The sequence below is a fragment of the Vigna unguiculata genome, chromosome 10 (genome assembly GCF_037176805.1).
Source record: "Vigna unguiculata cultivar grain cowpea cultivar isolate G323 ecotype 2 chromosome 10, ASM3717680v1, whole genome shotgun sequence".
In the NCBI taxonomy this organism is placed as follows: Eukaryota; Viridiplantae; Streptophyta; class Magnoliopsida; order Fabales; family Fabaceae; genus Vigna; species Vigna unguiculata.
Genome location: NC_140801.1, coordinates 24,581,409 through 24,607,476, shown reverse-complemented (window position 1 = coordinate 24,607,476; position 26,068 = coordinate 24,581,409).

Below are 26,068 nucleotides of genomic sequence, written 5' to 3'. Positions count from 1 at the left end.
TGCATTGGCCTTCAGGATACACAAAATGAAAGTGATTATAAACCACAATCAAATATGCACCCGAAGATCAATACAAAACACAATTGACAAATATTCATGAATTTTAAGATATGTATTTTAAAATATGTATGCACTAATAAATTACTAGAAAGTGATTAATCTTCTTAAACTGTCCAATCGGACAATTCAAGGTTCAATACATTTAAATTATTAGTATTGTATCCCCTTATATCTAATTTAAAAAAATGTAGTTTTTCAAAATGAAAACTTGGGAACAATACATAATTTTCGTATTGAATCTCAAACGGGAAACAAAGGCTAACTCACATATAAGAAAAGCAAACAACATATTTTAACAAATAATTAATCACATATATAAAGCAAACAACATATTGACATCATAGGAAAAATATTAGAATTAGGAACCTAGGAGCGCGTAAAAAAACATATGACAATGGAAGATGCAATTCAACGCGTTCGAGAGGTACAAGAGATAACAAAAAACACAAGAGAAAGTCATAAGTAACAAATAAAAGCAAAAACAACAATTTTCTTAACATCATATATTACCTATTTAATTATAGTGTTCTTACAATTCTCCTAAATTCAAACTTAATGCTCTACATTTGAAGACACAATGCTCTTAAATTGAGACTCAATTCTCTCACAAAATTAATCAAAACACTCTAAACAATTTCAATCTCAATGCAAATTAACAATCACAATAACTAAAATTGAAAATTAACATATACAAAACGGAAAACCAAACAAAAACGCGTTGGAAATTTACCTTGGAGGAACCGCAGCGCGACAGTTGTGGGAAAAAAGGAAAATGTTTGTGCACGAAATGGAGATGCAGGAAAAAGAGGTGCAACGACGGTGGCCGGAGCAGCGTGGCCGGAGTCGAGACAGTTCGATGGCAGCACAACGTTGGTGGAAGAAGAAGAGGGGCTCGCGTGGTGGTGGAGGGTCGCCGAAACAGTTATAGAGAGAGACATTGTCCAATCGGAGCGACGACTGGCTGGAGTAGTGTGGCCGGAGGCGAGACGCAATAGTGGCAGCACAACAACATGCCCAATAATAACTAGGTCACCAACATGCCCAATTGTATACACACATTTCTCATAAGAATTTGTTTCACTATGTTTCAGCTTAAAGTTGTATAATATGGCTAAATTTGTTAAACAGAACACATCGAGATTGTTGAGACCATAAAGCGTTCGATGCAAACTAAAGAAATAAACCCAAAAAACTGCTCTTGAAGATTTCCTCCTCTATATAACCATGAAGTGAGACATTATTTATATCTAGTTGGAGAGGTCAATGGCAAATGACAACCATGACAAACAATAGTCAGGCAAACATGTAATACCTTTTAGTTTCTATATAATAGTCAAACATGTAATACCTTTTAGTTTCTATATAATAGTCAAGCAAACGATATTATTGACATATCACTCCTCAACATTTTTTATAATTTAACCAAACTTATCTTTCATTTCTTATGAGAGGGTTTATGTCAAACTCAACCTTACAAATTGATGAGGGAATTCCTTCTTGCACGACTAGTGCAGGAAGGGCTTTTGGCAGCGATTATTTTTATCATTTTGTCTCGGTTCTAGAACCGAGACATTAGGACGAGACCAAAAAGGTTAGTTTTTTGCCTCGGGTCTCAACCGAAGCAGAAGCTCCATATTCTGCCTCGGTTCTGCTGAGAACCGAGGCCATATGTGCCTCTCAGCATTTTCAACAACCCATATTCTCCACCAGAAACCCTAGACAGCCACCATGGCTCCACAACAGCTCCGTCAACCACCGCCACATCCGAAACTTAGAACCAAAGATCCGCAGCCATTGCAATCTTCTCCTTCATCGTAAGAGCAATTTGTGAATCGTGCCACCACCATGGAACCTCCATGTTCTTCATACACGAAAATGTGAACATCACACTTGCACAAATGCAAACAAAAATCAACCATCTGTAGTAAATCACAAACTCTAAATCGCGCCTCCTCCCCCAAATCGCGAAACCACCTCCGTTGCAACGACAAGTTTCTTCACGCTACCGCCACCTACACGTCTCATCACCATCAACGACAGATCTCCATCCATGCACAACACCAGTCTACCATGCACCTGCAACACAACGAACTGATGCCCACTTCGCGAGTCCCAAATCGCACTTCGCCAAGCTAGAACACGAATGATCCAAACGTCAAGTAATCGCAAGTGGTCGCCGGCAACAACAGCAATGGATGTGGGTGGCTGAGAGAGAGAACGCGCACGCGAGGAAAAAGAAGAAAAAAAGTGATTCGCGATTTTTGAACTCTAACGAACATTTTGGCCTCGGTTCAATTCTTAACCGAGGCAAAAAACATTTTTTGGCAGCGGTTCAATTCCACCCGAGGCAGAAAATAGTTTTTGGCCTCGGTTCAATTTTTAACCGAGGCCGAAAACAGTTTTTGGTAGCGGTTCAATTCCAATCGAGGCCAAATATCACTAGTGTAGTGGCATATCATACCTTTTGGCATCGGTTTTCTAATGAACCGAGGCATAAAAGTTGGAAAAATTTGCAAAAATTCCACCGCGCCATTTTATGCTTCGATTAAGCGACAACTGAGGCCTATAACGCGAGTTAAAAGGCCAAAACTGCACTAGTGCACCCTCATATTTTCTTCTTGCACCCCTATATTTTTTAAAATTTCAAATATACCCCTGCTGCAATTATAATTTTGAATTATGCAATTCATATATATTTTGGGTTGTATAATCCGTAATGCAAACCTATAATACAATCTGTAATGTAAATTACATTTCAAATTTATAAATCAGTTATGCAAATTTGGAAACCAATCCAGAATGCAAATTACATTATGGATTTTATAATCCATAATGCAAAATTACATGTCAGATTGTACAATCCGTAATGTAAGTTTGAAATACAATTTGTAATGTAAATTACATTCCGAATTTACAATCCACAATGTAAAATTACATTTCGGATTATACAATATGTAATGTAAATTATATTCTGAACTGTATAATCATTAATGCAAAATTACATTCTGGATTCCACAACCCAAAATTCACATGGATCGTGGAACTTATGTTTCACGTCTTTCATCTTTGATTCACATCTTCTTCCTTAGACTTCATATTATTGTGATGTTTTCATTTATTTTAATGGACCCTTGTAAATGTTTTTGAGAGTGAAGGTGGAAGAAGATGGGGTGGACGTGGAGGAAGAAGATGGGGTGATGGAGGTGGAAGAAGAAATTGTGGTAGGGGTGGAGGTGGAGGTGAAAGATGGGATGAAGGTGTATGTAGAAGAAGATGGGGTTGAGGTGGAGGAAAGTATGGAGGTGCATTGGGAGAGGAGAAGGGAAGAAGATGAGGGCAACCCTACTAATATAATATTATAATTCAGCCTTATAATCTATTTGAAATCTAGAACACACTATCAGGCGAGGAATGATAATATCGAGCATGTGATAAATATTTGTGGGTGATCCAACTTGAGCCTAATAGTGGTGGCACAAAAGCCTAAATGAACTCAATGTTGTTAAAATCGCGAGTAAACTCGCAAACTTGTTCGATCCTATGAGTTTGCACCTCCAAGCGAGCAACCGTGGGTTTTTTTCCCTTATAGGCAATTCACTCTCCATTATTACGTTTATAGGCAGTTTTTAAAAAAATTACGAAAATGGGCAAATCATTTTGGGGGAGCACGTTTTCGTATGAAGAAATCGTGTAGCCCCAAACGTTTTTGTGGTCAAGCGAGTCAACAGGCAAAATCGTGTGGGGGGTGAACGTTTTTCGTGCCGTATGCTGTAATCGATTACTGCATGCTGTAATCGTGTAGGGGGTAACGTTTTTGAAGCAGTAATCGATTACCATATGCTGTAATCGATTACTGCATGCGTTGTAGTTTTTGGGTGTTATGTAATCGATTACGCACGAACTATAATCGATTACATGCGTATTTTTTTGAAAAAAAAATGCTGACAAACATTTTACTGGATAGGAAAGCAATGACATATGATATAGTTGAATATGAAACTAAAAACAGTGATAATAATGAAAAAAAACATTACAATCAATTAAAGTACTAACATAATAATGTCAATGTGAAAGTGCATTAAACAAATACAAAGTTTTTGAATGAAATAAACATCAAAATGCATCTAAGAAGGGGGAAATTGGCGCCGCACATAAGCCATGTCTTCCTCAAGTTGACCAACCCGAGCATCTATACTGTCAAATCTTGAACCAGCAAAAGCCCGGAGATTGCAGATTTCGTGGATAATATCATTAAGCATAGCAGTAGATGCATCCTGGGTAGGCTGAGGCGGTGGAGATGGTGTGCGATCATCATGAGTAGGTGCATCCTGCATATCACGTTTATGAATCCATTCACCATTTTGGTTTTTTACAAAACCAAAGAAATGAATAACTTCAGCACCAATTGGACTTGTTCTCCAATTAACCTCCTCAAATGGTTCATCTTCTAGAGGAACATTAAACTTAATTAAAATGTCAGTAATGTGATTAGCATATGGTAAAGGGGCATGGTCTCTTAATGCCTTTTTCATGCGATATCTAATTACATGACCCCAGTTAAGCTGCCTTTCGGTCAACATTGCCCACATTAAGATAATGTCTTCTTCAGTAGCTTGGGCAAGGTTAGTTGATCGGGGCACCAGGCATCGACATCAGATGTAGTGCAGGATACGTGTTTCCACTTTCATTTGGCTTGCCAGTAATCTTCCTCCAATATTTACATTGTCACGACAAATCATTACTTTTGCATTGTGACTCGAATAATCATCTCTCCATTCCTCCACCATGTTTCCCTCAAAACAGACCCCTTGAGTGCCCAACTGGGTTATACGATAAAACATATTTATATCCATTCTAATCTTGACATGCTTAACTTCACTAAGAATAACCCTTTCATCAGTACTTTGTAAGTTAGAATAAAATACTCTAACTAACTCCGGATAATAATATTGACGATTAGTCAAAAAAGGTAATAATCCCAAGTTGTGCAGTATATCATAGCACTCAAAGTTTTGCTCAACAATAAAATCATCAGGATATCTGGGTTCAATAATATCTCTACCGAAAAATTTTGAAGTATACCTTTCATATTGTGCTACGAAAGAGAAGAGTCTTTGTGGCTGTGAAGGTGCAATTATTTCTTCAGGTTCGTTGATGGTGACACCACGGCGGCGTCGAGCACCGGTTTGTGTCTTGCGTTTCCTTGAAGATTCAACCATTTTTGGGTGTTTTTGAAGATTTTAATCGGTGGGTTTTGTAGAGAATTGAAAATGAGAAAGATTGCAACGAACGGAAGGTGATTTGGTTAAGAAATGAAGGCACAATGGTGAAATCACGGAGGAGGGAAAGGGGGCACGAGTTGGGTTTTTGGTGTGCAGCGGCGAAGAGAGAAAATGTTGTATTTATAGTGGAAGACGAGGTGTAATCGATTACAGAGTTTGTGTAATTGATTACCACGTTAAAAATAATTTTCCAGGGGCTCCTGATAGAGATGTAATCGATTACAGGGTTTCAGTAATAGATTACTAAGGCAAAAATTATTTTCCAGTGGCTCCTGATAGAGGTGTAATCGATTACAGGGTTTCGGTAATAGATTACTAAGGCAAAAATTATTTTCCAGTGGCTCCTGTTAGAGGTGTAATCGATTACAGGGTTTCTATAATCGATTACCAAGGCAGAAATTATTTTCCAGGGGCTCTTGTTAGTTCGTTAATCGATTACAGGATTTCGGTAATCGATTACGAAGGTAGAAATTATTTTCCAGGGCTCGTGATAGTTCGTTAATCAATTACCTGGTTTTTGTAATCGATTACGAAGCTAGAAATAATTTTCCAAGGGCTCTTGTTAGTTCGTAATCGATTACATAGTTTCTATAATCGATCGAAGTAAGAAATTATTTTCCAAGGGCTCCTATTAGTTCGTTAATCGATTACAGAAACTATGTAATTGATTACGAAGTTAGGATTTATATTCCAGGGGGCTCCTATTACGTCAGTAATCGATTACAAGCTTTGGTAATCGATTACATTTTACAATTTTAGACTTGTGTAATCGATTATTTAATCAATTAAGGTCATACGTAATTGATTACCTTCGCATCAGATGTCTAAATTTTGTTGATGGTAATCGATTACAGTACGCTTGCAGCAAATTAATTGTGGTGATGGATAACATGATCCATATAATTGATTACAGCATAACATATTTATTTTTATAGCATTTCTACTCCATTAATAAAAAAGTTTAACATATTCCACTAATTAAAGAAAAATAAAATGATTAACAAGTTGCACATAACTTAAAATGGAAAACAAAGAAAAAAAACTAAATGAAAAGTTGTAGTTGGTCCGGTGATCCACAAACCATTTGTATCTTCTTCTACCCCGGTGATCCACAAACCATGCAGAATTGATATCTTCATATTCTTCGGCAGGTGTTGGTGGTCCGATGTCTTTAGTTTGGATGAAAAGCTCGATATAGGAAGAGATACGCGGTTTTTTGACAGATTGGTCTAGACTTTGTACGTGTTTCCAACGACTGATCATCTGTGACACATCAAAGTCACATTTGATTTCCGCGGTGTCATGAAATAGTCGCTTGTTGCGTATTGTTGAAGGGCGACGATAGTCAATTTGTTTGACAACTCTACAATCACCACACTCGACTAATTGAGTTACGGTTTCTAATAATTCATTGTAGGTGCAATCATGTCTGATGGAGAAGGTTTTTGTGGCATCCAAACCAAACTCAAGACCAAAACCAGATGGACTCTCTATGATACCAGCACCCCTTAAAGGTCCACCATAATAAAGAATAGTTGGTGAAGTTGGGAAAGAGTTTGAGGATGATGATGATGGGGTGTTTGTAGTTAAAAGAGAAAGGATTTCTTCAGGTGATCTTTTGAAGGTGACATACAATTCAATCATTGTGTTGAAAGGGAAAAAAGACTTACATTGCAACATTTGAAAAACATGTTCATCTGTCTTTAATTCAAATGCGTCATAGACAATATTTCCTTTAGAAGTCATGGTGGGTCGTCTGAAGTATAGGTTGTTTATAGATGTGTTTGATTGGCATGGAATGGCTGCACAAACTCTTTGGTTGAGCATGTTGTATGTGCAGTTGTATGGAATGCGAAATATCTGGGGACTTTGACATATGAACTTCACCCCATCCTCACAGAGTTTCGTTTCACCGTTTGTGTATAAGGTAACTATGTAAGAATTGGTGAAATCCTGAGACTCTATGATGCCAAACATTTCAGGGGGAAAATGTTCCATCTTACGGTTTTGAATTAAGATGTGTTGGACACTTGAAAGTTTGCATTTCATGTAGTGTAGGGATGTGGTATTTATAAGCATAGTAGTTGCACCATTATTGAGTGAATAAACAAAGAAAACATTATAGAGCTTCAATTCATTACGTACATATGCAATTGTCATATTCAAATAGTACACATACATAGTACAATATTCTCCCATAATGTGATAACTTTATTTGACAATAACATTGTTCAACGATGGCTGCCTGTGCTGCATGGTGGCCTCCGTGTGAGTCGTCGAGGTCGTCTCTCAGGTTGTGGGGGAGGAGGGAGTGACTCACTTTCGTCATCAGTATCTTCCACTTCCACATATTGAAAACCTTCTTCTGAAACATTAAATGGAATTTCAGGTCTGTAGTATTGTTGTGAAGATGACGGGCCTCGGTGATGATGTCCCAAACATTTGTGATGGAACACCCCCATAGCTGGAAAATTGTGGGCCAAATGAACCACCATAATATTGGGATGGACCCGCTCCAAAGTTTGATGGCGGTGGGAAAAAACCATATGAAGTCGGGACCTGCTGAGATGGATGGAAGATGCATTCTTTGATCCAATTCCTAAAACCAGGAGTTAGATTTTGTGAGTGAAGGAGGCCTGAAAAGGGTCTATCCGGACGAAGTTGCTGATGTGAAGGCGAATTCTGATATTGCTCGGGCATGTCATACTAAAAGAAAATAAAAAATTAATTGATATTATTGAAATTCAATTATAATAAAAAGTTTAATTTAAATGTTGTGCATGAAATAAATGATTCTTACTTCATCTTCGGATGATTGTGCAATAGCCGAGATATAACGGATGGTATGATTTATGTACCATTGCATGTAGCACTACAAAAAAAATATGTAAATTGTGACGTTTTTAATGTGACGGTTGTTTAAAACCATCGCTTTTTACCGTATAATACGACATTTAGAGAACTGTCACATTTTACATATAAAATATGATTGTTTTAATTGCCATTTTTTAAACTGCCATATTTTAGACACAAAATATGACGTTTTTAATTGCCATTTTTTCAATATATCTCAATATTTTATTTTTACTTTTTCTCTGTTTTCACTTTCCCTCTGACTTGATATTTTTTAACTTTCGCAGGCCCTTATTTTCAAATTTCGCCCATTACCCTCTATCATTCTCTTTATCACTTAGGGTTTAATTTAGGGTCTTGAAATGAAGGGCTTCTCCTTTCCTTCACTCTCTGCTCCCACTCTCACCATTCCCTTGCCAACAAAGTTCTTCCTATTTCATGAAAGTGATTTCGTTGTTGGCTTAATCGGGAAAAGTCGCGTTGCGCAGAAGGTGACGCTTTCGACACCAAAATTGTGATGGTGCAAAAGGCCCTCAGAGGCTAAACGCTTTGCCATCAGACTTGACAAGATTGGTTCAGAGGAGCTAGGGTTTATAGTGGGTTTCCTCCTTCCTCTTTGCAATGTGCTTGTGGTGATTCTATAAATCTTGATTTTGTGGGGTTAAGGGTCTCTTAGGTTTTCTTTTTTCTTTTTGTGTTTTATGAGTTGTGTGCTGTGATATAATGTTACTTTTTTAATTTTTTTATCATACAGTCTTGCTGAAGCAGCAGTAACGATTGCTAGGCATGGTCGGTCTCCTCCCCTCAGTTAAAGAGAGCTTCACCATCCCAAGGTATTTTTATCTTACTTGTTATAGTTATTATTTCAACATATAATTTTAAGGCTAGTGCGATTGTGGATATTGATGAAGTCAGGATATGTTCCTTGTTAAAGTTAACAGGATATAGAGAGTTGGAAGGTGCAAATTAGTATTGGGAAAACGAAGTTGACGAGTTTTATGTTGTCTTAGGCATTAACACTCTGATGTTCGTCATGTCCATATACTTCAAATCATCGAAATGATAATATATTTAAACTTTTGTATTTCACTTCATAATGTTAAATTCTATTAGGTGCTCTAGATGTGATTCTTTTATTGTTTTTTCCCACGCTGTAGGTTGGTGGCAGCTCATACTCGTTAGTGTATTTAAGTAGGGGCCTGGGTTGTGGTAGCAGTTATATAGGTGGAATTGGTGCTCATTACTTAGATATCCTTTCTGGAGCAAAATAAGGGAACCAATATAGATTGGTGCATTTGTCTTTGTGCAATGTGAAAGGAGGTTATATACTAAATAAACAAAGCAAATAAAAACCATGACGGTGATGCTTTAAGAAAAGAAAAAAAGCCAAAAGAATACGGCTCTTGGTGTTGCCATTTTTTCAATCAATCATAATTCTATATAGTATAATTGTTTTGATGGTTTTTTTATTTGTTGTGCAGCTGCCATAGAATCGTTTATAAGCTTTTTTCCAAAAGTGAAGGCAATGGCATGCACAAGACAACTGTGGAGTGGGCTCGTTAATAATGCATGATCCATTTCTTCATAATGATTCATTGGTTACCTTCATCTAGGTGTAGCCACGGCCAAGGCAGAGATGCCTTTTTTATTTGGAAAATGCATCTAATAAAAGTTAAGCGCATACACTAATTTATAAAACTTTTTCCTTCGATTTGTGTTACATGTTTTATATCTATTTCAACCCATTTTCATTAGCTTTGTCATTTTTGAAGGGGAAGTCACACATAATTCTGAACTTTTTTTGTTATATAGGTTGAGGAGATGATTCATACATTCAAACAGAGAATAGCCCAAGCAAAAGCTATGGCTCGTGGTGACGTGCTTAGTTCTAGCCTGAGGTATCTATGGATTCTTCAAAATTCTGAAACTGGTAAAAAGGGCGAAACATGGTGAATTTTGAGCAAGGTGTTGGCATTTGGAGAAAGTATTGTTACTTGAAGAAGTTAAGCCGCAAATTTCTAGAACTCATGTTACATTGGTTGAGAATATCTTATTGGCCCCAAAGGAAGGTAAAGGGTGTGTTTTCTCTTTTATTTTATATTTTTTGGTTTACTAATTATTTTAATTAATTATTTCATTTTATTGTTTAAAGGATAGAACACCTTTCTCCTTGTAAGAATCTCTTAATTTATTTGAATTTCACTTACTCATATATTCTTATATTCTTTTTTTATTGTAGGCACCGAATGTTGGCAGCGGTGTGCCATCTCCATACTATATACTAAGTTCAAGTGGTGGAAGCAAAACAACTTAGAATTAGCGGTGCAAGTTTTATAATTGTCTTATGAAATTTTAATGTTGTCTTTTTTTTTGGATAATTGAATATTTTGGTAATTTGGTGTAATTATGTTATGTTGATAATAAAATAATTTAGTCTATTAATTTCTTTTTTTATAGTGTTATAATTTTTTATATATTTTAAACTATCATAAAAATAAATTTTATTAAATTATGAAAGTATAAATGCATGTGAAAAATAATAAATAATTAAATAATTAAATATTAAAATTATGTTTTCTATTAATAATGTCAGTTTTAAGTGTCATTTTTTTCATTGAATTTGTTTTCTATTAAAAATACTACGTCAGTTTTAATTGACGTTGTTTACCTCTTTAAATCGTCATTGTATACATAGTATAAAATGACGGTTGCTGCGGCGGTTCATCTTAAACCGCCATGTTATACTTTGTGACGACAAGAATTACGACATTTCTGAAAAACGTCGCTCAAGTAAATAACGACGGTTAAAAATGACATAAAATACAAAAATAATTGTCGCTACTTACACGTTTTTTTGTAGTGTAGGGCGAGTTATCACACAGATGGCCACTTTTGGTGCAAGGTTTGCCCTGAACAATGGAATTATGACGATTATTCCATAGCATTATAAACCGATGGTGATATTGCCTCCAATTAATTTCCTCGCTTCCTTGGAGATCAATTCGGTGAACCTCATCTAGGTTCATCGGGTCGGATGGGATGCTCTATCGCCAACCAAATTGTCTGACTACCCGGTCGACTTGGTGAAATTCAACAATCGCAAAACATATAAGAGGAACCAAAGCCCGACTTATGGGAGAAACATTTATGATTATCATGCGACTAACATGGGGTTGTCGATATGGCGTCCATAAAAACTAAAAAAATTAATGTTAATGTTAAACATAAAAAAACAAAGGGAATTTCAACAAACAAAGTAGTAGAGCATTGGTGATAATGAACCTGCTTTTGTTGAATATGATCAAATTTTTTTCGGAACCCCACCACAGTAGTTTGGTCATGGAAGACAAAATGTGTTTGCTGACACCACCTCATACTTAAGGGGAACACAAGGACAACCACAATCTCGTCCTTCGTGACTGGTTGTATTTCTGGAGAGATACATGTGAATCTCTCCCACGCCCAACACTGCAGCAATAACATGCATCCACCAATGTTGTCTTGTTGGAATTTTGTGCTGTGATCAAGTGCACGATAAAGGCATGCCAATACTGCGGACCCCCAACTAAAATTTGAAATATAATCTAATTCTCTTAACAATGGCAAGACCATAAAATACACGAGACTGGCTGATGTATCTGGCATCAACATGCTGCCAATCAGTTTGAGGATGTGTGCTCATGCATATTGTCCAATGGTTGCCAGGTTTGCGTCATCCGGTAATTCTCGGAATCTACTATTTAGCCATGATAGCTTTATGCGGTTTCCTGTGATCATATTTTTGGGTGGAATATCCCCCAATAAATCTTGACACAATTGTAGCAGGTTTCCAGAACTTCCACCGGTGACGGGTTCACCATCAATTGGCACCCCCAGTTATAGTGAAACATCTTCTAGGGTAACAATTGTTTCTCCTAGTGGCATGTGGAAGGTGTGAGTTTCAGTCCCCCTACCTTTCACATAATGCTTTTACCATGAGGTGGTTAATCTCCACATTACTCACTTTGAAAAGGTGACCAAAACCAGCTGCATCAATTAACATTTTGACCCTAGGTCTATAAGATCTGTATGTTTTAAAATCCAGATACAATGGCGTCGTGGCCGGAGGACCCTCTCATTTCCTTCCCAAATCTGGTTGGTGATGTGATCGTCTTGATGACGCAATACGGACAAGTTTGCTGGCAGGTTGTTGTTCTGAGCCATAATAAACTACATAAAAGTATATGAAAAGATTACTAGAATATCATTTAAAGTTGATGAATAACAAAACAAACACAAAAAAGATAATAAAAAAAATGACCGAACCTGTTAGATTGACGGATGAGAAACTAATTTTGATACGCTGCAAATCCAACTACAATGGCAAAGCAATGAAGTATTCTGTGATGTGAAATAACTCTTGCACCTAACATGGTTATTTAAACTACATCACCATATTATTCATTCACATGCCTCCCTTTTCATATTTCTCTCTCTCACGTACCAAATGAGTTGTCTCACCAATGGCAGCCTATTGTACTACACCTCCATGCACACCACCACATGGCTTCTTCTATTCACCACACAAACCTTTCTCTTCAATAATAATAACCTTCTGAAAGATTCTCACACCATTTTTCAAAGTTGCAGGTGCATGAAAGATTCTCTCTCACACCATTATTGTGAATAGTATTATGCAGAAGAGAAAGCATGCATTATTTTGAATAGCATTGTGCAGAAGCGTGAATTATTGTGAGTGTAGAAGCGTGAAGTTGAAATAGTATTATGGCAGGTGCAGCAGTACAGGAATCACGGTGAAGCGGGAAAATCAAAAGGTTTAAGAAGAAAACGTCATGGGGAAACGTTTTTAAATTGAAAGTGTATGGGGGTGCATGTTTTCTAAATAGAAAGTGTATGGGGGGTGCACGTTTTCTAAATAGAAAGTGTGTGGGGATGCACGTTTTCTAAATAGAAAACGTGTGGGGGGTGCACGTTTTCTATTAGAAAACGGGGTACACAATTTCTTTAAGAAAACGTGTAGGGGGTGCACGTTTTCTTTAAAATCAATTTTTTTTTCTTTTCGCACCCCCAACCCACTCCTTTCAATTTTGGAAACTGAAACACTTATATATCCATGCACACTACCATTGGTTCTTCTATCAATACTTCTCTCCATACTAAGCTTCACATCTCAAATCTCCTAATCTATATTTCCATACCAACGTGTTCATAATGAGTTTGTGGAATTATGGAGGATCTTCTTTGTCTAATCCAATTGAAGACGAACCTATCATTCCATACATTGTCGAAGAATTTACTTCCGATGATTTTTATGAAGATAATACAGACGATCAAGAAATTGTTCCGGTTCCTACAATGGATTACAATCCGTATGGGGAAGTCGAACTACAAGAACGCATGCAATTCGATTCAAAAGAGGCAACGGTGTTTGCCATCAAACATTATCACATCACCAATGGATATAACTTCAATGTGGTAGAATCAAAACCGCATCTTTATGTTGCACGATGCATCCATTACAACAATGAATGTCAATGGCATTTGAGGGCTAGTTATAGTAAAATCAGACATCATTGGGAAATCAAGTCCATTGATGGTACACATACTTGTTTCTCTACATTAATTTCACAAGATCACTGTAATCTGGATTCCACCCAAATTGCTTCCATTGGTTTTCATTTGGTCCGCACAAATCCAAGCATTCGCATCAAAAGCTTGGTCGCTGACATCAAAAGTCGTTACGGATACACGACCACATATAGAAGAACATGGATTGCGAAGGAAAAAGCAATTACAATGGAGTATGGTGATTGGGACCAATCTTATAATGAAGTTCCCAGATGGTTACTAGCTGCACAACAAACCAATCCTGGGACAATTTTTCAACTTTCCGGTCCTCTAGTTAATGTTGATGCTGAGAATGGGACATCCACATACATTATGGAACATTGCTTATGGGCATTTGGACCATGCATTGAAGGTTTTAAGTATTGTAAACCTGTTGTTGAAGTGGATGGAACCTTTTTAACAAGCAGATATCATGCAACCTTGCTAACTGTAGTTGCTCTAGATGGAAATAGAAACTTATTTCCTTTGGCATTTGCAATAGTAGAAGGTGAGACAAAAGAGACATTGATTTGGTTTTTTCAACTACTACTAGAGCATGTAACTCCTCAACACATCTATGCCTAATTACTGATAGAGGAAAGGGCATTTTGTCAGCCCTACGATCGGAAGAAGTTGACTGGGAATCAGACAATCATCACTTTGTCTACTGCATATGATGAAGGATTAACTTGTTCCTTTTTAAGATTATTGAATATGGTGTGAGTTGATTAAGAAAGCTAAGTGAAATCTTCACTGGACATTAAGATAGCAAGCTATCTAGATGTGAAGGTTCCTTTCACAAAGCTCAAGAGAAGAAGATGATGGATTGATTCAAAATGAAAAGGAAATGGAAAACACATAAATCATAGAAAACCAAGAACAATTAAAGGAAGAAGAAAACATAAAATGGAAAGGAAAGAAATGGTAAAAATGTGAGCAGCACGCCACTACAAGGCTAGGCTAGAAGCCATGGCAACCTTCAAGATGAGTGGATGTGTGCCGCCACTTGCTATGCAAGATAAGGCTTAAAAGTATTCACTCTCAAGGGAGGAAACTCTCACAAATGGTTGAGACACAATAGTGTTTTTATTTCAAAATGTTCAACCCTTTTACATGTCTAGGAGCACCCCTTATATAGAAGAGTTTAGGGGCCTCTAAGCAAGTAAAAGATACCTAAGGATGTCTCTACAAAAACCTAACCCTAGCTTCTAGAAACTAGGTCAAATAAGGTTACAAAAAATAAGAGACGAAAGAGCTAACTATGGTGTATGCAAGGCTAATTTCGTTCTAGCACAAAAAGAGACAAAGAATCTGTCTCATACGTCTCCAAAAAGTGGCCAAAGTGTGCTAAAAACAAAGGAGACCAAAGGTACATAGGTACACTTGCTTCATGCCTTTTACTTTATGCTTTATGCCTTTGCTTTACTCTCTCCTCCACATCATTTATGCTCCCCAATCACCATGCACTACCTAGCTTTGCTTTCTTACTCCTAATTAACCTACAAAGCACATAAACATAGATTAGCATGTTGGCTTAAGTCAAGTCAACTATAGTCAACAAGTCAAACTTAGTCAAAGGTCAACAAGTCAACTAAAGTTGATTCAACTAAGTCAACTTTGAGAATAAAAAATAACAAACACAAATGAAAGGGATGAAGGATTAGTGAACTTCCTTTCTAAACATGCTTAGTCTTCTTAAGCATGTGCCTCCATCCTTGGTTGGCAGACTCTATGTTAAGAGCTGGTCATCAATATCCAGAAGATGTTACTGCCTTGCTCCAACAAAATCACCAGAAATCTGCATATTGTCATGTTCAACACTATGATCGAGATAATTCAGAATTCGAGGTGCAAGAGATATCGAGCCCCCATCAATATCGGCCAAAACCAATCTCATTCACTATCAGATTAAATGATTCGTGGTGTGATTGTGGTCACTTCCAAGCTAGTCGGTTACACTGTCATCACGTCATAGCTGTTTGTTCTTTAGGTCATATGCCACTTTAAAATTTTATCGATCCAGTTTACACCCTTGATTACATAAATAAGGCTTATCAAGTCCAATTCCACCCCCTGCGAAATGAGCACTATTGGTCAACATATATAGGTCCTAATTTCAATCTGGACGACCTACAACGACTAGGATCCATAACGAAATGGATCATCCCGTTACGGATAATCCAAAAAAATGCTCTTATTGTCGCACTGAGGGTCATCATAGGGGACAATGTCCATTTTGCCAATAATTTGTACATTTTTTATTTCAATTAATTTACTTTTCAATGTTTTCTTCTTCTTTCTACAATGTTAAAACTAAGACAATTTTTTATGAACATTAATATTTCTTATGCCTTCAACTATAATTTGAAATACTTTATTCTTTGATGGACCAAAAAACTGTATAAAATCATTACAAATTATTATGCTTGCCTCTGTATCCAATTCTAATTTAATCACTTTTTTCAAAAAAAAAAATTGGGACTGTAATCGATTACAATTCACCCGAACATAATGCATTAACCATGTAATCGATTACACTTCGTCTGTAATCAATTACATTAAACCCAGAAAACTGCATGAAAAACGTAACCCCCCTGCACGATTTCATGTAAAAACGTACAACCCCACAATGATTTTCTTTAAAGATAGTCCACCCTCACACGATTTCGCTTGCTGACAAATTTTGACCACAAAACGTTTAGGGGCTACCCGATTTCTACATACGAAAACGTGCTCCCGCAAACAATTTGTCCATTTCCGTTTTTTTTTTAAAAACTGCCTAGTTCCGTAATAATGTAGAGTGATTGCCTATAAGGGAAAAAAACCAGCAACCGCAGTGGCTGCATCGAAAGTTATGTGGATTGGAGCGATTACGCTGGTATGCTCGTAGGATCGAAGGATTGTGCGTCATGTCGCTCTTTTGCATATCACAACCAAAGGAGAAGACCCACATGGGGCACGAGTTTCACAGCAACCATTGTTGACACCACTGACACACTTACCGGCGGTCGCTGCCTTCGCACTCACCAACAGTTGTTGTCTACACAATATGTTATGAGTACAATTTCGAAAAAGCAATAAATAGTAACAAAAAAGGCAATGAAGCTTTTGATGGAAATATGAGATAGTTTTTTATTGAAAGAGAAAATCTGACCATAAAGGATAAGACAAATACCCAGTGTCATACAAGGAAAATTGCATTAAGAAAGAAAACCAAAGGAGAAGGTTCACTCAAATTGACTACTCAGTTGCCTTTTCTCTCTCCAAAATTGTTTGTTATATATCATTCCTCCCCAATTGATAATCCTTCAACTACACATTTCATCCTTCTCAAATGCCCACCTTTCCTTGTTCCTATTCCACCATCATGTGTTAGATTACTAAAAGACTCCTCTGCCCCTTGTATATTTTGCCCTCTACACAATTTCTTGCTATCAACACCATTGGAATCCCCTGTGATCATTATCCTCATTGTTGTCAACACTCATCGCCCTCACTGTGGCCATATGTTCTTCTACTCCTTTTTCTTTTCGCTCCTATGTTGCTTTCACTCTCTTGCATTTTGTGGTTTGTTGTGAATTTGAAGAAAACGACTTTTGCTCTTCTTCATTTTGTTTAGGGTTTAATTACAATTTGAAGAAAAATAATGGAATGACAATTTTTTATGAATGTATAAATTAACTTGTTTTATATATAAACATTTCATGAGTTATGAACCTTTTTATTTATATTATTAATTATGAACCTATTTTAAAAATTATTTACAAGTTATTTTCATTATTTATATTATTTTTAATAATATCTTTTATATAAACATATATTTTTATTTACTCGTAACTCTTACAAGTTGAGTTACTATTCTCAAGTTACGATCTTTTGTTTCCTTTCTGATCTTCGAGTTTAACATTAGATGAACTTGACCAAGATAAACTGTAACTTGGCTCTAATAGCATTCTAGTAAGAGGGTTTATGCCTAACATTAAGTATCACATATTGCTACAACAAAGGAGAAAGTTGAAAATCCAACTTCCATTGTTCAACTTTGATTGATGATATTTTACTACTCTCCCTTCCAAGTAATCATGGAAGCCTACCAAGGCACCAAAGCTCAACGCATGCCAAGAGAAGTAATTTTTTCCATTACGCTTTCCTAAAGTAATTGTGGTGGTCCCAAAAAAAAAAAGAGATGGTAGATCCCGAAGACATTTTGAAACCAGAAGATAGAATAGAGGGCCTGAGAGGTGTTTTAAGGGCTGCACTTCAAATGGTGATGGCAAACTAGAAACAGATGTTGAAACAAGGACATGGGAGGTTGATAATAAAACCCATGAAGGAGGCATGATATCACTTCAATGACCAGAGGGTGGTGCATGGCTTCAATGTTGCTAGTTAGAGTGTGAAAAGAGGAGGCATGTGGAAGCAATTTAGCCTTTGACTTTTTGGGTTCTCTGTTGCTTGCTGCACTAGATTTGGTACTCAGAAACTGGTGGTGGTCACCGAAGGCTTGTAACAACGACGGTGGACGATGGGTTTCGTTACTTGACGAAACAAACCAAACCTAATGCATACCAAAGAAAAAGCTAATGATCAGCAGTGGCTGCCAATAGCAGGCCGCAATTTTGTCATTGGATAAAGAAAGACAATAACAGATGTAGGATCGAATCGCTTTGACATCAACATGAGAATGAAAATGAGAAAGAATGCTTCACAAATGATTCATCCCAACAAATTTATGTATTATATGAGTCCTTACACCATAGATACACAAAGATATGAAAAGACTGCACCTAGGTAGTGTAACGAAATCACTTAAAGTATAAAATTCACGTAGCAGGGAAATGATCTTCTATTCCATGAATGAAGAATAGTAAGAAATTGCATAAACTGAACGCTGCAATACAGGAAAAAGCTGTTTTCTAAAATAGGGGCACAACGTAACAAAGAGAAAGGAAAATAGAGAGAAGCAATCATAACATACCAAAATAATATTCCCCCCTCTCTCACTAAACGGTTATTGCCTTTATACTAATGAATACCCCACTCAAAATCTTTCAGCCTTGTGCTTATTCTCTTGGATCGTGCGCCTTTGCATCTCGTCATGCTTTTTGTGCCTCCCACCACGTGTCCATCCGTGAATATTCCCTCTGACCCCACACGCGAGTCCACCTCTTTGGCTTTGGTATCCCTTTTCCTTACATTTCTCCCTCCATCGAAATTAACCTTGTCCTCAAGGTTGAAATGAGGATAAGTTTGAGCAAGCACCGCATTATCTTCCCAGATAGCATCATCAACTAACCCATCTTCCCACTGAATCAAGGATTATGGAACTGGTTGATTCCCTTTGAGTATCACACGAGACTTTAGAACAGCAACAGGTTGAATGACAGGAGATACATTTGAGTCATAAATGGGCAATGGTACATAAGGCTGATCATGGTTTCCAAGACACAATTTCAGCTGAGAAATGTGGAATACTGGATGAATTTTACCTGAATCCGGAAGCTTCAATTTGTAAGTGCCCTACCCCACCTTCTACATGACTTCAAAGGGACCAAAATATCTCAGACCAAGCTTTTGATTCTTCCTCAAAGCTAATGACTGCTGACGATAGGGTTGTAATTTAACCAAGACCAAATCACCCACTGCGAACTGCACATCTTGTCTTTTCTGATCTGCATACTTCTTTTGAATTTGTTGTGCTCTTTGCAAATTCATTTTCAACTTTTGTAATATAATGTCTCTTGTCAACAGCTGATCTTTCATAGGAATTGGATCACTATCATTAAGGACATATTTCAATAACTAGGGAGGATCACGACCATACACAGCTTTAAAGGGTGTCATACAAGCACTGGTATGATAGGCTGTGTTATACCAATATTCTGCCCATGGTAGAAACTTGGACCATTCTCTTGGGGAGTCAAAAGTAAAACACCTGAGGTACAGTTCCAAACACTTATTGAGGGCCTCAGATTGGCCATTCGATTGTGGGTGATATGCCGATGACATTTGCAATGTGGTGCCACTGAATTGCCACAAATATTTCCAAAATTGACTGGTGAACACTTTATCTCTATCCGATACAATGGATTTAGGAAATCCATGTAATTTCACTACATTTTTAAAGAAAACCTCTACTACTACATTGCTCGTGTAATCAGTCTTCAATGGCATGAAATGAGCTGCCTTAGATAGTCTATCAATCACTACATAGATCATAGTAAAGCCATGATATGAAGGTAGGCCAGTAATGAAATCCATGGCTAAATCTTCCCAAATTGCATCCGTAATAGGTAAGGGTTGTAACAAACCCGAAGGTAAGGTAGTAGCACTTTTAGTCTGTTGACAAATCAAACACTGTTGGACGAAAGACTTAATGTCCTTATGCATGCATGGCCAATAAAATTGAGCCGAAATTCTAGCTAGCGTTCTAGAAAAACCAGCATGTCCGCAATCAAGGACCTATGAAACTCTTGTAAGATGGTCCGTAATAGAGCATGGCCCACATGTATCACAATTCTATTCATCCAAAGTAACAAGCCTTGATTGATGGAATAATGAGGTTTAGTGTTTGTATTGCTAGAACAAGAATCAAAGAGTCTTTTTAATTATGTATCTTGTTGTTGAGCTTCCTGTAACGAGTTTAACAACTGAGAAATGGGTTGAGACCATGCCATGTGAAATGATCGGGAAAGAGAATCAGCTGCAACATTCTCTTTGCCTAGTTTGTATTCAATAGTGAATTCGTACCCTAGTAATTTGTGCAGCCATTTTTGCTGCTCAGGAGTTTGCAAATTTTGATCCATAATAGTTTTCAAGCTTTTCTGATCAGTTTTGATCAAAAATTTATGCCCCAACAGGTAATGCCGAAACTTGGCTACTGCTTCAGTTACTGCATAAAATTCCTGAACATAAGCAGATTGTTTTTGCATAGAGGAAGACATTTTCTTTGAGAAAAAAGCAATAGGATGCGAGTTCTGGCTCAAAACAGCACTAATGCCTACCCTGACGCATCAGTTTCCAATTCAAAAGGCAAGGAAAAATTTGGTAAAGCAAGTACAGGAACTTGAGTTAAAGCCTCCTTTAATTTTGCAAAAGCCCGAGAAGCCTCTTCTTGCTAATGGAAATTATCTTTCTTTAAGAGCTTCGTTAATGGTCCCGCAAGAGCTGCATATCCCTTTATAAACCTTCTATAATAACCTGAAAGGCCCAAAAAACCTCTCAATTGTCTCACATTTGTAGGAACAGGCCAATGCAATATAGCTTGTATCTTGCTATTTTCTAGAGCAATGCCTTTGCCAGAAATCGTGTCCTAAATATTCCACTTGGTGTTGACCAAACGAACACTTAGAGAGCTTGGCATAGAGCTTATTTTCCCGCAGCAACTGTAAGACCATCTCAAGATGTTGTAAATGGGTCACCCAAGTGAGGCTATAGACCAATATATCATCAAAAAACACCAGAACACATTTTCTAGACAGCTTGTGGAACACCTCATTCATCAAACATTAAAAAGTTGTTGGGGCATTTATTAACCCAAATGGCATAACCAGCCATTCATATAGACCCTGATGAGTATGGAAGGCGGTTTTATGCCTATCTTCCTCCTTTACTAAAATTTGATGATAGCTTGAGTGAAGATCCAATTTGGAAAAGCATTGGGCACCATGAAGCTCATCAATCAATTCATCAATTGTGGGAATAGGGAAGCTATCTTTCACTGTTATAGCATTTAAGGTCCTATAATCTGTGTAAAACCTCCAAGTTCCATCTTTCTTTTTCACCAAAATGATAGGGGAAGAGAAGGGACTATTGCTTGGAACAATAATACCTTCCTGCAGCATATCTTGGACCATTTTTTCAATCTGCAGTTTCTGACTAAAGGGATACCGATAGGATTTAACTTTAACAAGATTAGCACCATGTATGAGAGGTATCGCATGATTGTGGGATCTAGGAGGAGGTAAAGCAGAGGGAACATCAAACACTTGTTGATATGTGTGCAACAACAAGGCTATCTCTAGCTCCACATCAGCAGGCAGCTCGAGAAATTGATCTTAAAGAACTCTAGGAAACTGAATATGTAAGGAATACATCTCAGCAATGGAATTAGTGGTATGCATTCTTTTCAAATGATGAAATTGAGCCTGAGTAGAAAGCTTGATATGATCTCCATGTAGAGTAACAAATTGACCATTCAACAAAAATTTCAATGTCAGGGTGCTATAGTTAGAAATATGGGCTCCCAAAGTGGCCAGCCATGACGCACAAAGGACTAAATCAACTCCTGATATGGGAAGTAAGTATACTCGCAGCATTAAGGAGTGTGATTGGATTGTGACCTCGAGAACTTTGATGAATCCTTCAACAGCTAAAGTGCTACCATTGCCTACCAAGACATTTGAAATTATGTATTGGTTCAATCGGTAAATTCAGATAATTGGCAATCCTTGGTTGTAGGAAGTTATCTGAACTCCCACTATCTAGAAGAATTTGAATAGGCAACCCATTGAGAATTCCTTGAAATCTCATTGTTCCAATCCCAGCAGAGCCCTTTAAGGCATTAAATGACAAATGGGGTTCACACACAGGTGGAGTTTCATCCACTGCATATTCAACAGAAGAGTTGGGTTGATCAGTAACATCCTTTTCCTCCTCTAGTGGCAGTCATAGGTACTGTTTATTGGGGCACCTATGAGAGAGAGTGAATTTCTCATCACACGTGAAACAGAGGCCTTTCTCCCTTCGTAATTGCATTTCAGCGAGAGAAATATTTTTCACAGTAAAATTTTTGGAAGGATGTGTTGACGTAGGTTTAGGAAGTAATGGTGGGAGGGTACTGGATTTAAGGGACTGGGAGGCTTGGCTAATATTTGTAGCTTGTGTTTGGGGTTTAGGATGGGGGGTATTTGTAGCTTGTGTGTGGTTTATGGCCATATTTTTCTTCATACAGTTTGGCTAATGAAACGCATCGCATTAATGTGGTCGGGGCTTGAGCTAAAACATCACGATGAATATCCTGTTGTAAGCCGCCAACAAAACAATCGAGCAATGCTTCACCGGTAACACCTTGCACACGGTTTGCAAGAGCTGTGAATTTCACGTAATAATCATGTACGGAGCCATCTTGACTCAATTTAAACAAATATGAACGGGGCCATTCATATGGTGAAGGACCAAATTCAAGTTCAAGAGCACGAGTTAAAGCAATCCATGTGTGAAAAGGATTCGTTCGAGACTGCATTTGGAACCAAGGAACAACGTCCTTGTCCATGTGAACTGAAGCAATGAGTAGTCGTTGTTTATCCGGCGTTTTGTAGTAATCAAAAAACTGCTCAGCTTTGAAAATCCACTGCAAAACATCTGAACCATCAAAGCGAGGAAAATCTAGTTTCAGATTTCGAACTTGAAATGACGAGGACTGAGGAGAAAGACGAGATCCCGATTCAAGAGCAGCAATGGACTTCAACATGTTGTCCACAGTCGTTTCCAACGTCTCAAATCGCTTGGAGTCATCTTTATGCCGATCAGTTAAGGTTGCGATTAAGACCTGTAAGTGACGATCGATTGCAGAAATTGACTCTGAAAGTTATTTTACGTCAACAGTAACGTCCTTCAGACGTGATAGCTCCATCGAAATCTCCTTCAAACGAGTGTTCTCCGCCATGATGGGATGAAAGCACCAAATGTAATAAAAGCATTTAAAGTAAACAATTCACGTAGCAGGGAAATGATCTTCTATTCCATGAATGCTGCAATACAGGAAAAAGCTATTTTCCAAAACAGGGGCACAACGTAACAAAGAGAAAGGCAAACAGAGAGAGAAGCAATCGTAACAGACCAAAATAATATTCTCCCCTCTCTCACTAAACGGTTATTGCCTTTATACTAATGAATACCACACTCAAAATCTTTTAGTTGTGCTTATTCTCTTGGATCGTGCGCCTTTGCCTCTCGTCATGCTTTTTGTGCCTCCCACCACGTGTCCATCCGTGAATATTCCCTCTGACCCCACACGCGAGTCCACCTCTTGGGCTTTGGTATCCCTTTTCCTTACAGGTAGTAGATACGCACCATAAAACAACCTTCAGTTTCCTATAAATAGACAAAAGATAAGTTAACCTATTCTAACAAGATAAACTATTCTAACACTAAGAGGTAAAATGCTCAGAACAAAAAAACCATGATGTTTTCTATTTTACTTTTCAATATATTCCAAAAAAAGAAATTTTACTAACTGTTTGGCAGCCACCACATCAACCTCGTTAAAGAATATTATACTGGGTGCTACAAGGCATGCTCTATGAAATGTTTTCTGAAGTAAAGCTTCCCCCTCTCCAACATATATCGAATACAATTCTGCACCACTAATTCATTACTTGTAAATTTTTCCATTAATTGAAATTTGTTTCTTATAGGAATTGTATTGCCAAGAAAAAGGTGTGACGAAAAAAATATACAATCACAGAAATCAGAATGTTAATGTTAAACTACAGGAAAGAGAGACATTACACTAGAACTATATGTTCCTGAGACAACACTGATGCTTTATTTATATTGAGAAAAAGGCAACAAATGCAATAAATAGACAAGATTTTATATCCTCTAATAATAAAGATATGATAGGGAAATAAATGAAAAGATTTCTAATAATATATATATATATATATATATATATATATATATATATATATATTCTGGATTATATAAGATTTGCTCCTCATTTCTATAATTATAACTGGAAAACTGGAAATCTATAATATATCAAAGAATAGCATCACCAATACAGAAAATAACAAAATGCAACTTATCAAGAGAATGGTAGGAGATGATAGAGGACAAGGTGTTAACATGGCTTTAAACTTTCAAAATATTGCTCATAATCTAAAGATATCAGTTATCCCATTTATTGAAGACAATTTATTTTGTTGGATTTCAAACTAACTTCCTTCATTCCTTTGGGATGTATTACCTTACAACTCTTTTTCTTCCCTTCTTTTATGAAAACCATGCATCCTAGAATGATTTGGATTACCAGTTGAAAAAGTTGAATTTACAATAGTGAGATTTGAAATACAATAATGGGTCCTATCACATGGGAATGTCGTTCTCTCTAAAATGATCATCAATTCCCTAAAACAAGGAAAGGATCCCTTCCATGTAAGGCATAAACTTCTGTGTAATAATGCGAAGACCAATTTTGTCCCACACTACAAAGATAAAACTTTAAAACATTAAAAATATTAAAACCTTAAGGTGTAAGACTTATGAGAGAGAAGAAGAAACGAGAACTATAATATTCTATGAAAGGTGATTGTATTACAAGAGAGAGAGGAGGAGAACCCTATATAAAGAGTTGTAAAACTATGCGACAGATAACAGAAAACTAAACTAACAGTAACAAAAACTAACAGAAGCTATATCTCTTAACATCCTCCCGAAAACTCATGGTGGATAGACAGTAACCACCGTGAGTTTCTGACGAAAGTCATGAAAAGCAGATCGAGAAATGGGTTTAGTGAAAGCATCTACAATTTGGAACCGTGCCGGTATATGAAATGAAGATCTAATTCAAAGTGCTTTGTTCTTGAGTGCATTATTGGATTGGCTGTGAGGAGAATAACTCCAAGGTTATCATAGTGGATGATTGGAGTGGGAACAACAACATGAAATTGATGAAGGATTATCTTGTTCCCTTTTAAGATTATTGAATATGGTGTGAGTTGATTAAGAAAGCTAAGTGAAATCCCCACTGGACATTAAGATAGCAAGCTATCTAGATGTGAAGGTTCCTTTCACAAAGCTCAAGAGAAGAAGATGATAGATTGATTCAAAACAAAAAGGAAATGGAAAACACACAAACCATAGAAAACCAAGAACAATTAAAGGAAGGAGAAAACATAAAATGGATAGGAAAGAAATGGTAAAAATGTGAGAAGCACGCCACTACCAGGCTAGGCTAGAAGCCATGGCAACCTTGAAGATGAGTGGATCTGTGCCGCAACTTGCTATGCAAGATAAGGCTTAAAAGTATTCACTCCCTAGGGAGGAAACTCTCATAAATGGTTGAGACACAAGAGTGTTTTTACTTCAAAATGTTTAACCCTTTTACATATCTATGAGCACCCCTTATATAGAAGAGTTTAGGGGCCTCTAAGCAAATAAAAGATACCTAAGGATGTCTCTACAAAAACCTAACCCTAGCTTCTAGAAACTAGGTCAAATAAGGTTACAAAAAATGAGAGACAAAAGAGTTAACTATGGTG